Genomic DNA, 14,344 nt, shown 5'->3' with positions numbered 1-14,344 from the left:
TTCACAATGTAAATGAAGCATAGGATATCCAAACTTAAAAAAAAAGAAAGAAAAGAAAAAGCAAATGTCAACATCTTCCCATGTCGATAATGAAATTTGAAGATATATGAAAAGAACGAAAAACTAATATTTTTACCGTTACCGCCGGTAACAGCGGTAATATACACTACACGTCCCTGAGTAGTATCAAATAGCTGGATGAAAAGTTGGAAATTTATTTACATATAGAAGTAGCGGCAGGAATTCATGTAGTTCAAATTCCATGTTAGGTCCACGTTTCATATAGCGTCACTGTGGAAAGGGACGCTTCCAGCGTCCTTTGTTATCAGAAAGGCAATATAGGACAAGAGCTATATTTTTAAAGTGGGATATAAACCACTGTCGTGCTTCGAAGCTCTTTCAGCGGGAATCGAACCCGAAACCTCGTGCACTAAAGAAGCGTGCAGTAACTGCTAGATTGATGATGAAGACTCACGTGTCTGTTTCTAAATCGATTATATATAACGGGTACAAATTATTTTTTCAGTTAGGGTAGGCCTATACTATACTCAATATAAAAACAAAATTTAAAAAGTCACTATTGTATCACCAAGGAATTCATACGGTGAAATTTATGGGAAATAAATGGTCATCTTGGTTAGAATTACCTACAGGGGATGCGCCTAGTACAAATTCTCATGCTGCAGATGAAGGGAAAATGTAATTTGGAAAGCGATTAAAGGAATCAAAATCATACAGAGTTAACTTCCTGATTCGCTTAACGTAAAAGCTTAAATTTAGTGTTTATATACAAAGACTTTTACTTCTTGAAGATATAGAACAGAATGAAAGGAAATCGTGCATATTCAATGTAGGTATACAGCACAAAAAACACGGTAATTTGTGAAGTACAATAATATTAAATTAAGCCAGTAGATTTATGTGTTCATTCCTTAATGCAAAGTGACCAATAACCGATCTTTAAGAGAACAGCTTTTCATGTCTGATATTTTGTTAAGTACGTATGAAACGTAATGTATGTATGTATGTATGTGTACGTACTGTGACTGTGTATGTGTTTTTAGCTCCCTTTGCTACAGGCATGAATATTTACTAGCGCAGCACAGAGCACTCGTTTCAAGTCAGGAGAGTGAACTCAATTCCTGTAATTAGAATCTACGTGATTACAAGGTTTCAGCCACTGATGCTGTACTCGACTGCTAGTTCGTGCAATTGAGCAAAACCTGTATTTAGCACCTTATTACCTGCCACGGATTTTAGCTTCCGTGTTTTCGCTCGTAATTGTCAAACTGTTGTTAGCTAAAATGCCACCCGCCGTGTTTTAAAACGCACTAACAAAATGATGACAAATTTAGCAATATAATTCTGTTATTTTTTAAGTAAAAAAAATCGTGTAACTTAGTGTTAGCTGTTATATTTTCTTCTTTTTGGTACATTTATTTGTTTTTCACTTGTTTTTGCTTTAGCCTGCAGGATAATTTTGTCTTTTGTGTGTGATCAAGTCTTTGGTCTGATTTTTATGTTCTTGGTATTTCTTCTTTATGCTTTTGAAAGTTTAGACAAAAATGTAGTTTTAAAAATATTTAATGGCACTTTCTATACAACAATGATTGTAATATTTTAACCACATACAGATACATGGGCACACAAAAAAAATCAACACATCAGTGACGGCTCTTTGTTACATCTTTAAAAGTTTAAATTTTATTGTTGCAATCTAAGAGAAGAAATTTTATCTAATGTGCTAATGCTTGTAGACCTATACGCATTCTGAAGCTGTATGAAAGTTTTATCTCTCAGAAGAAAATTTCCCTCGATTGACACAAATTTTCCTTTTGCTTGTCAAATTTTCCCTAGTTTATTGAGTGTCCAATTCCTATGACAGAAGTAGCAGAATTAATTTAGCTATATTAAAGGAAGTGTCAACCACATTATTGTCTTTTGCTCCTAATTCTTTTACTTTTTTCTTCACTTTTTTTAAACAAAAAAAATACACAAATATATGTACCTAGCCAAGAATAGATTCAAATTACGCTACCTTAAAAAGACACTGTCTCTCACACACACACTATTGGTATTGTATTGGTTCGTTTTTGAAGAACAGAGAAAAGTTTAAACATTTATATTGGTCAAGTAGTCTGTGCGGCGAGAATTTCCTTGGATTTTCACGTTTTTTTCGGGAAAAAAATCTCTTTTTCCTCTTTTGCTAAATTTACCTACGAAATTTCCCTACATTAGGAAAATTTCGCTCAAATTACGAAACTGCTCGCAGCTTGTATCAACGAAATCTATTTATTTATTTATTTTTTACCGATTTCACTCCCCTTATGGAGTCACCACTGAACCACAATTGAAAGAACACATTTATCAGTTTCAGAATGGTAAACCTGTAACAGCATTTAAATATTCTTCGTATTTCTTTTTCACTTTACAGTTGTTTCACTTTCTAAACAAAAAAAGTCGACTTTAGTCAAAGCGGTTCAGGTAATTGTGTTTTCGAAAAATACGAAAATATTTATTATTATCATTTTCATATAGTTCTGAACAACTATTCCGACTCATTTCTTTTATTATTGCATTAAAAGGCAAATGTTTCATTACTTATGTCATGTACTCTAAATTATGTTGCGAGTGTATATAAGTTCCCATTTTTTTCATTTTTATATCTTTCGTATAATGTATACTTACAAAGCCTTTCCCCTTTTATATAACTTGCGTTGCTGTGAGCTGAAGATTGTACATTGTTTTTGTTTGGATCTAGTTTGTCTTGGGTGAAGACAAACTAGGTGTTGAACCGAGCATCATAGAGACCAAAAAAAAAAAAAATCTTCTTCTCGCCATGCCACTCATAATTTCTAATTCGATCTTGTAATGACACATTTCTTTCTTCAGTTCTTAGAAAATCAGGCGACAAATATAAGGAGCAGAAGAAAATTAAATATTTTAATTTAACCTCCCTTTCAGTTCTTTTACTTGCATGGAACTAATATTTCATCACTAACCAGTCAGTTTCGAGGACGATCCTTTTCAAAAAAAAAAAAAAAAAAAAAAAAATCTGAAACAAACTAAAATTACACGGAAGAAACAAAATCCAGAAAAAAAGACGGTTTACAGGTAAAAGAAGCAAAACTTGAAATTTTGCACTGTAGCAACGAACATGAAAGCTAGTTAGTCATTTCATCCTTTTAATATCTTGCCATTCAATGTTTGCTTCCTTTTACGATTTGTCATGTTTTACTTATTATTGAATCGGTGAGCGAAAGAACAGCACAATTCCAAAATTGCACTTCATGAATATTTCATTTTTTTTTAAAAAAAAATAATATTATGGTGTGTGCTTAATGAAATTCTATGCTATCCTTTATGAAGGTCATTCTTAAGTTACACAGTAAGTTGAAAACTGTTACTTCATCCATGTTGACTCTAGAACTACTACTTAAATAAAATTAATACTTTTCTGATCAGAGCATATTCTATATTTATTTATTAAAAATTAAAATAAGGCGTGACAGTTTCAATAACGTTATCTTCATCAGACGTTAACTGGAAGATATATATCTTCATAATATTAAATTATTATTATGATGATATAATTTTAATTGTTACATTTTATAATTTTAAATTTTAATATGAGATATTCAGGTATTGTTATAATTTATTGTTGTAATCCATAGACAATTTTTTTCTTTGACCTTATAATTATATATTTAAATTGTAATTTATATGAATGCAGTGTAATTATGCCATTTCGATTAATAGTCTTATTATTGTAAGTTTTATTGAGACTTATTGTAATAGCTTGCTACTATAGAATATTTAATAAATTAATTTATCGTTACATTTTAAATTTATAATATAACCGTTTTCTTAGTCATTATTATTTTCATTTTTCTCTTTTATCATTATTATTTTAATAAATTATTTTAAATATCAGTTAATTTTAAAGTTTTCTCTCCATTCAATGTCTTTCATATAATTTTATTTATATTGCTTTTCTTAATGATTTCTCATTTCCGTCATTTTTATCTTCCATTCGTTCTAATAATCTATCCCATAATTCATGTATTTGAAGTCCATTTGTCCAGTTCGTTAATCTTTTACTTCCTTCTCTCTTAATTCTCCGCGTTCTTCTTTCAATTTTCTTATTATTGTTCTATTCTTTTTTTCTAGACTTTGGACCTCTTCCCAATCTAGATATATCATGCCCCGTTTCTGTAATATGTTTGTATATAGTGTTATTCTCTCTTTTAAGTCTCACATCGTCCCTATGTTCTTTTACTCTTTCCTTAAGCATTTTCCCTGTTTACACTACTTGCTCATCTTCTTCATTCATGTCTTTCCTCCTACTTGTCATTTTCTTAATCATTTCCAAAACTCTCTGTATGAAAACTGTTACACAAATCCATAAGAATGTTTATTTCTATGTATTCAACTAGTACTTTTGTCGTTAAGTGTTATGGCTTATTTTGGACTTGTACTATCCTTACACTTAGCATTTCTAACGAAGACAATTATAAATTATATTACTTGTGTAATCTAACTTACATGTGTTTAGGACTTTCTGACAATTTACTCTCTCCCTGTTCTTGTATCTTTAAAATTATAATTTCTAATTTTCTTTTGATTCTGAAATAGATTGCTAATCACTTTTTTTTGTAAGTATATAATACAAATTTTGTTATTTATCCTTTTTAGGTCTTTGTATTCATCGTAGAATCAGTACCAATTGTGTTGTTAGTATGTTGTTCAACCTCTCAGTGTATGCATATGTGCCGCCCTTTTTCTCTTCGTGATGTCGTGCACGGAACAATGGACATACTCATCCTACTGTCTTGACGTCTATTACTTATTTTTTTGTAAAGAAAAACTCATTGAATCACTGTGATATACCAACAGAGGACTTAAGAAGCCCCGTGTTGGAAGAACCAAGCAGAAAAATATGGATGACGGAAATGTTCCCAGCAAATACAAACAAGAAAGGTAAGATACTTATTTCTGAATGAGAGTTTTATCAACTTGTTTTGGTTCTAAATTTCTTAACAAATACAAAATCAAAATATCAGCAAGAGTTATTACGATCATTAGTATTCGTAAGACACAAAAAGTTAGCGCGCATACATTTAGTACGCGTGAATCCCTGTTTGGTTCTGTAGAAACTTAATTTTCATTAGATCTAGTTTTTTTATTCAATTAAAACTGTTAAAATTAAGAGATAACGAACTCTGAACTAGATAATTCAAATAGTAATATTGGTGTCACAATGAGTTTGAACTTATTGGGCGAAGTTAGGTTGTTTTTCTTCCCTCTCCTTATGACTTATTTAGGTTGGGTTGTTTCACTTTCTATTAAACGATTAGGTCTGGATAAGTTGTCGTAAGTTTGGATGTATTATGTTAAATTATACAAATGGCGATTTGTTATTTGGCTGCTTAATGTTGGACCCCAGCCGTTTCCCTTTTTATGTTTCTTTCTATTTATTTATTTTCAAGTGAAGGTATGACAGAAAAGACCCTGGGTTTACTTGTGTGCTGTTAGAAGTTAGCATATTAACAAATATTTGATGTTATTTTTGACTGTCTGCTTTTGAATTCGTTACATTCTGTTTCAAATAATTCTCCAATTACTTTTAGAATGCATGATCAACACAAAATATCCTTTGCCCTCAAAGAGAATTGAAGCCTGAAGTCATAGACCGTATACTTACATGTTAAAAGCACTTTTAACTTATTTTTATTATATTTTCTTCGGTTTTTCAGTGTCAATGTAGGACATTTCGACATATACTTCTTTAAAATAAAGTGCTTTTTTTAATAAGTGTACACATTCTTTGGACTATCTAAAATATTTTTAGAGGCGTTTTAAACAAATCAATTTACTTCCTTAATATTTGAATTCGTCACGGAAAAAGTAAAATCAACAAGTTTAGAATATAGCCTTAGAAGTCTATTATAAAATTTGTTCTGTTGATTATACAATTTGTCAATTTCATTCTTAGCCTATATATTTTATTTTTTGTATTAATAACATTTGAAAGTGAATTTACGTGAGGAAATGTACTTTTTTTTTAAAATCCATTTATCAACAATATATTAGGAGTTTTTCAAACAAGTAACTTGTCACAAAGCGACTATTAAAGATGGTAATTTCTGTCATTTGTGCCTACTAATAATCATGAATGCAAGTACAAATTATTTAAGTGGTGTGACTTAATGATCCTGTTAGTGTAGAAGGTAAATATTAGATCCTTATTTAAGGGAGATGTACACATGTACACACTGTTTTAATAACATGGTTCTAGATCCTTAATCTTATTGAACTTTTGCAATAACACGACAACATTGTCTCCAATCTTACTTTGTTTTACCAATATTTGTAAGTAATTACAAAACAAAGAACTTGCATTTGTCCAAATGACTTAGTACGTATTCTACAGATTGGCAAAAAAGAAAATGTTTTATTGATTTCTACATTTAGGTTTGTTTAATGTGGAACAGTTTTGTTTACTTTGTATTAGACAGAGAAATGTAAACGCTTGCTAATAACACAAGCTCTCAGTCAAATTATTCTTTTGTTTTGTGTTCATACAGTCACTTAACCATATTAGCGTACTTACATGGAACAAATTTAATTGTTAGTTTAGACATGTCGAAGAAAATTAATGCATTTCTTTCTCGTTATTTACAGTACAGCACCGGAAGGAATTATTATTATTGACGATAGCGCACACTTTAACATTTATTCCTTTAAAATGACTCTTGGTTATTTGATTTCGAGTTCAGTGTCCCTTTTTAGTATAAAGATTATAGGGGACATGAACTTAACGAAGCTAAATTGTAAAGTGGTGTCTGAACCACCTGAGCTTCTACCGGAAACTGAACTTGGGTCTCTTGCACCAAAAACGCGAATGTCAACCATACAGATAAAAGGGCATTAAAATAAATTATCTTTCCATGATCTTTCCATGAGCATTCTCCATGAACTCTTAGATCAAACTCCAGGTCTATCACTTTACGCATATTCACCGTTAGATCATCAGCTTGCTATCCGTGAACATGATCAGGCTACCACTCACTATAACACCTGTCGTCGTACATATTGTCACCATCCATTCATCCACTGTACATAATTTCATGAATGCACTCCTTTGTTTTCTAACTAACAGAGCTCCAAGTGTTTGAACCCCGTTTTGAGTAACCCCAGAGCAGAAAATTAATATCCTCGTCGCAACTAACATCATATATCTTTGCGTTCTGTTACTGCACTTAATTTCATCTTATAAATTACATACAATGCTTAGATCACTTTCTTCTGTATGCTAAATCAGATAAATATATCAATAAATAAATAAATCCTGATACCATCTCTCAATGATACTACTAATAGATGAATGCTCATGGCCCCAGAGAAGGCGATACCTTCTACGCCCATCTTCGAATGGAAATGAAATTGCACATTAAAAAATAATTTTAAAAAATGATCTTAAAACCAAAATATAATTATAAACAATTCATACTGATTTATAAAATAGTCACATTATAAGAGGTTCAATTTTCAGTGCTACTTGAAACAATCGTTGCTTTGGAGTTTAGCATTCCTAGGCTATGTGAGGCATGTATGTACAGTTTAGGATGAAGTTCGAACCATTTTATGGCATTCAATGTTTGCTCGCTGAAAATCAAACCCAGGACTACTTGTGTAAGTCGTGTGCACTAGCCACCAAATCAGCGGACAAAGCTTAAAGAAATTGCGGAGAAATTTGACTTTTAAGAAAATTCTGCGGGTGCATTGACCACGTATAACTCAGTTAATGTTTGTGTATTTACCAGCATAGCTTTGGAAACATTCGACAGTATTAACAGAAGAAAACAGTGCGTATATATTAATAACCCTTGATTAATAATTTCGACAACGAAACATAGCCTTCATCAGACACGTTGTGAAAGATCAATCCAAGAAGAACACCATAAATGTAAACAGAACATGAAAAAAGAACACGCTCAATCAATCTTCCCACAATCAATCAAGTTTTCCCTTCACTTGCTGTTCTTGGATTGAGTTTTTTATTCTGTTTACATTTACGGTGTTCTTCTTGGATTGATCTTTCATAACGTCTGATGAAGGCCGAAACTGCTAAACAAGGGCTATTAATATATATTTATTGTTTTGGTCAGTTAGGTTTATTAATAACTAAATTAAGTTTAAAAAAATAACAAAAAACAAAGGAAAAATGATTGGTAAACGCTGGCCCTTTTTGGCCATAATGCCAATCGAGACTAGTTGTAAATAAGTTCTCTTAGGATTCCGCTTGTTGCAAGTGATGCCAACAGTATAAGGTAAAATCCTATAATTTTCTTAATTGTTGCTTAATTGTAATGTAATGTCGATCTGTGCATATCACCTTAAAGCACTATGGTAGATTATAATGATTTTATTCCGATTAATCAAATACTTTAGTAAATTTATTATTATTATTTCGTTTATCATGTACCTAAGAAACGAAAAGTTGCGTGTGATACTTGACTAACTCGTTGGTAGATAAAGTGCGCACATTAACAAGGCTTCCAATTTTGTTAAAAAGGAGAAAAAAAAAGTAAAGAGAGAGAAAACAAAGTGTAGGTGTAGATATAAACTAAATGAGATTACAGCTCAAGTGCTATGGCCGGTCAGACGGCTATTTTCTCTCTATTTAGATTCACATTTGATAACAGTTAATCCATCCTCACGAAGATAGTTCAACGCATTCTGTTCTGTACCTCTTCCAAATATCAAACTCCGTGCTAGTGGTGCATTACCATAGACCTAGGTATATCTTCATTATATCATTCTACTAAAAACGAACTTGTGACACCACATTTTTCTTCACTTAAAAGAGGATCTATTACTTAATTTAATTGGATGTAAGCTTATTAGTTAAGTGTTCAACTGTGGGAACATTTGTACTATGCATTCATTTATTATGGTAAATAGTATCAGTTGGTAAGTTATTTATATACGGTCTATGTTCATTAGTTTAATGAGGGAACAGTCGCCAGCGATTGAAATACAAGAACGTAAAGTAGAAGGAAAGAGTAATAAAGAGAAAAAACGTAGGATTTAAATGTTTTTTGGAACACTTTAGTTAGAAACACATAAGTATTAAACCTAATTAATGTCACCACGTTTAATTATATGAGTTCCAAATAATTTTGTTCTGTACACAAACTTAACCACTTCTTGAGATATCTTTCCAAATGTAATGTTTGTATACAACGTATCTTCACGGGTAATAAATAGCACATATCTCTTTATACACAAGAATAAAAGTATGCGACATAAATGTTATGTAGATTTTTTTTTTCTAAACGAAACGAAAACAAATTCTACAAAGATGGGTATTTATAAGTGTCTTCCTCTCCTTTCTTTTACCTCATTGGCTCATTTGAAAGTCAAGTTGCGGTTAGAATTAAACGTAGCGTTATCGTTTGTCGCCACGTTTGAATCTACGGGCCAATCAAGTTAAGAGTAGACGTTGACAGATGAAGATCTACAGCCGCACAAGCTTCTGTTTGCTTAATCAGAGCAACAAATCAGCAATGCAGATTGTCTAGCTAGCTAGGGGCTCCTCTCGACAACATCCTTTTCACACGCGCGCACACACATAGACAGTAGCTGAACTTTATCAATGTCTGTTCACGAAGAGGAAGAAAAGAGAGAAAGAGAAGTGAAAACAAGGGAGGAATGAAGAACAAAGATAAATAGAATGGAAAGAAAGAGAGAACAGGTCGTTTTATCTGCTGTTAACTTTATGGAGGAATGTGCGTAAATAACAATGCGAAAGATTAGAAATAGCCTTTCTATATACTTCCCGAAATTAATTTGAAATACAGTCACCTAAATCCTCGCGTTTATTCTATGCTAGCTTACAGCATTGAAACTAACGTATCTTAAAAGTCTCGTAAAATGGTTATTTTCAAAGCCCAAAGCTAAGTGGTATTCAAATCCTTTTAAATTTTTTTGTGAGAGTTCCCGCGTGATTATCTGGTTAGGATGCTCCTTTAGGCGTGGGAGACGCGGGTTCGACTCCCGACGTCGAAAAGATCCCATATTAAGCTGTAGGTTTACGTCTAATATAACCTCGGTGCTGAAAGGGACGTTAAACTCCGAATCAATAAACCGTCTTTTATGAGCTTCCCAGTCAATAGAAGGTTATTTGCTGCAAATTTATAAATTTCCGTTCATTACAATCCCCCGTCAATTTCTTTGTTTTGGCACAAAGATCTCATTGATTTTTTAAAAAATCATCCGTCTACTGCAATATTCTTCTATCTCCAAAAATTATATTGATTATTATCATCCATCAACTGCAACACTTTTTCTAGCACTCCCAGAGGGTCTACTACCTAGCACGTGCATGTGATATCGGGTTCAGTCTCAACATACACACCCTAACAGTGAATTACATGCTACGTGTGTTTAGTATAAATAATATTAAATCCCCAAAAAGTTCATGCTACACTTTGTATAACTTTTTGCTTCCTCAATATGTAATTGATTAGTTGGTTGTTCTGGTATTTGAACATTCTATTTCATCACTGATGATACGTGACATACAATGGCGCAACCAGGATTTTATTTCGGGAGGGGCCAACACTACCTAGTACAGTAGTCTCCAAACGACGTGCTACACCATCTGATATGGACAAAATTGAAAATTTGAATTCTCCCCATCACAAGAAATTTAGTTATCCCTATTATTACTATGCCAAGATCTTAAAATAAGAAATCAAATTCACAATTATTAAGACGATATTTCGCACGTGATGCCTCAATGTAGATTAAGAGCACTTGTCACGCACAGTGCGTGTGTGTGTGTGTGTGTGTGTGAGTTTGCATATTTTTAAAGATATTGGACAAATGACAAGCAATAATGATTTTTTTTTTAAATTTCACCAAAATTTGTCTGTATGAGATAGGCCAGGTTATTTTCTGGGGGGACCTGGCACCCCCGAGCTCATAGCTGATTTCGCCACTGGTGACATATGTATGTTGACAATATTTGTAAATTTGTTCATCTATCCTATCAGAATAAACATTACTTCTTTTTTCACTTGGAGAAACGGAAATTAGCTCAGAGTATTGCCAAAGTTTGTTGGTTCTGTTTTGATATTTGAATGAAATACAAAACAATTTCCGTATGCAGTCAATGGAATAATTACTATATAATGACAATATGTGTTATTATAGATATTTAAAAAAGCAGAAATATTAACAGGACATTCCAAGAGATATGCCTAACATACGAGCAGTTAGCTGCAGTAACAATTTATATTCTTTAAAAAAAAAACTATATCCAAAACCAATAATTGTAGCAATTTTTGGGATTTTTTTTATAATTATTTGTTGAAAAAGATTCTTTCCTGATTTCATACGTATCCATCTGTATTTACATAATAATATCATGTATTTATTTTTAAAATTAATTTTCATATATGTTCATCATTATTAACAATAATTTTATATAGAAGTAAATATATTTTTCTTTATTTATTATACATAATACTTCATACATGTACTATTACTTCACATATTTACTAACTACACATGAAAGCTCTCAATGATTTTAGTATTTTAAGTGAATATAGAGAAATTAATGTGTTGTATTCGATAAGTGCTCTTAATACATACTATGAAAGTCAAACTAAATGATTTACAAATAAAAATGGCTTTATTCTTAACCCTTTCACAGAGGAAGTCGACTTTTGTCGACAGAACCAAATTTCCTTAACATGCGAATGTCGACGATAGTCGACGTGTTAAACTTTGTTTGTCCGTATCTTGGCTTTGTCGAGAGTAGTCGCCAAAGTTGTACCGTTCATTTTTGTTTGTGTTCTATTGTTTTCGATAAACAATAGAAATCACACAGAAAACCTTTGGTGACTACAATCGCCAAACCCAAGATACAGACAAATTTTAACACGTCGACTATAATCGACATTCGCAGGTTAGGGAAATTTTTTCCGTCGCCTTCCACAGTGAAAGGGTTAAATATCTAGTCCTTCATGTTAAATTCAACAATAAACAAACGTAAAATCGACTTCTGTGTAGATTGAACAATTACATTTTTTGAATTCTTAGACAACAGTAATTCTAGTTTTATTTTGTCATCTCCAGACCTAGTACGTTATGATAGAGATAACAAAATCATAACTGATCTCTAATTTCACATTAAATATAAAATATGAAAATAAACAGGACTATCTCGCAGCTACAATATTAAATAAACTATCTATCACAGTGGTTCTCAAACTTGTTGTTACCTCGACCCACATTAAATATTAAAAAGTACTACTTTTATGGTGGTGTTTCAAGCCAATTAAATTTTGTAAATTATATTTCTAATTTTTTCTTATAAAGGTAACACAGAGCTAACACTATTTTCAACGCAATGTCTTACCCCGTGACAGATTTTGACTCAGCCATTATCTTTCCATCTTAACCCAGCATCTTTACTGACTGTACAGCAGGGCAGGGTTCTGAGTAACCACTTACTCTTCACCCCATGAACAAACACTTTCAATTTTCATTTCCTGAATGTCTCTTACTTTACAACATATGTTTCTACATCAAAACACAATTTTCAGAATTAAAAGGAAAAACTTCTCGCGACTCACCAAAGAAACGGCCCGCGACACCCACCAATGGGTCACGACCCACACTTTGAGGAACACTGATCCATCATGTAATTAAATAATTATTTCGATAACATATAATTACTAAAAATTTTAAACTATGCCTTCTAGCGTCAAGTTTAACGCTCTCCTGACGTAAAAAGTATATCATGCAATTCGAATATAAAACAGCGTGTAACGAATGAAAGAATCCATGCATGAATTTTCGTAAATATGACATACAAATATTAAATAAATATCAGAAAGCAAAATAAACAACAGTCATATAAATTTGCATAACAAATAGTAATTAATACAGCATGTATACTTTTATAGTGACTAATAATTTGGGATACTACAACTTGTTTCAATTTGGAAAAATGCTTCCATTCATTTTCCCATCTATTTGCAACATTTGAGTACGAGAGACTTAAACCAATAGGTTGGTTGTCAGGGTGCGTACGTGCTGTCGCCATAGCAACCCTTGGACCACCCTAATTCAATTTGTAACTTCAGTCTTCCAGAGTCATTACATTTTTATCAGAGTGTAACGAATAGTAATGTAATATAAGAAAGGCCTATTTATTCTCGAAATTGGAATATTAATTAACAATTTTTTGTTTGTATAATAGATATAAACATTACCACAATACTATAATATTTCTCTGTTCTATTTTACAGGGCCCACGATGGTTATTTCCGACTGAAGCAGTTCATCTGTAGATAACTACATAATTATTCTGCTGCAATGTTCATTTAGTGTGTATGTATGTGTGTGCGTATTGTGTATTATGTACAATATGTAAATATGGCATAAAAGAAAACAACTTTAACATTATTGCATGTTTTGTACCAAAGCAAATTTTCTTAAGATAGACCTCAAAACATCGATTGCAAATACTATATACATATTACTATGTATTGCATTGACCTTGTAAATTAATTACATAAAGAACAGAATTATATATATATATTTAAAAAATGAATAATGTAAATAGATATACAAGCAGGAAAATATGCCCACTTAATATTATTATGTATAACAAAAGGAAAATACAAAATTTTAATCTTGTCTTTTTGTGAGATAAAATTGTTATTAAATTGAAAAATAAAATAAAATAAAGGTCCAACTATGTATGTTGTGTATATAAATACTCAAAAACAAAATAGTTCCATTTTCTTAAAAACAGATGACTAGAAACGGATTAAGATTTACTGACGAGGCTATATAAGTATTATTATTGTTGTTGTTGTGCCGTAAGTCACGAAGTATTACATAGATACAACATAGCTATATTTTCTTTCTGTTTTCTCATCTGTTATACTATTTAATTAGATAGGGGGCTAAGTTACTGTACAATAGGTGAACATACATATTACCTACATAAAGAGACAAAATAAATTATTCTCTTCCTATACGCTGTATATTTAAATGCCTCTCTGTATTATAATATCAATTATATAATTAACGATAATAAATCCATGTTCGTATTTAATTTTCTGGGTTTTATTTTAATTTTATGTGTTGAATAAATGCGTTTAGTGTATTGTTACATAATGAATAGGCAAGGTAAGAATATAAACATTACTTCTATAAATATATTGTATCCTAACTTCCAGTAAATATAAAACTACATGAACTCACTCACTCACTGACATAAAGTTACAGGTACTTCCGCTTGACGTGGAAAGTTGAA

General features: G+C 31.6%; 1 protein-coding gene across 1 annotated transcript in view; it reads left to right on the top strand.

The window, feature by feature from the left end:
* LOC145668146 (homeobox protein engrailed-2-B-like) overlaps positions 1 to 14,143 on the top strand; it is a 97,696-nt gene extending 83,553 nt beyond the window's left edge. The window contains exons 3-4 of the mRNA XM_081735725.1: positions 4,696 to 4,980; positions 13,329 to 14,143. The gene's annotated coding sequence lies outside the window, so the exon portion shown is untranslated. The remainder of the gene's footprint in view (positions 1 to 4,695; positions 4,981 to 13,328) is intronic.
* Positions 14,144 to 14,344: the final 201 nt, after the last annotated feature.

This window comes from Thermobia domestica, chromosome 13 (assembly GCF_964235325.1).
Source record: "Thermobia domestica chromosome 13, izTheDome1.hap1.1, whole genome shotgun sequence".
Classification (NCBI taxonomy): Eukaryota; Metazoa; Arthropoda; class Insecta; order Zygentoma; family Lepismatidae; genus Thermobia; species Thermobia domestica.
Note: the sequence above shows the minus strand (reverse complement) of the source record. Positions and strands in the feature narration are given on the sequence as shown.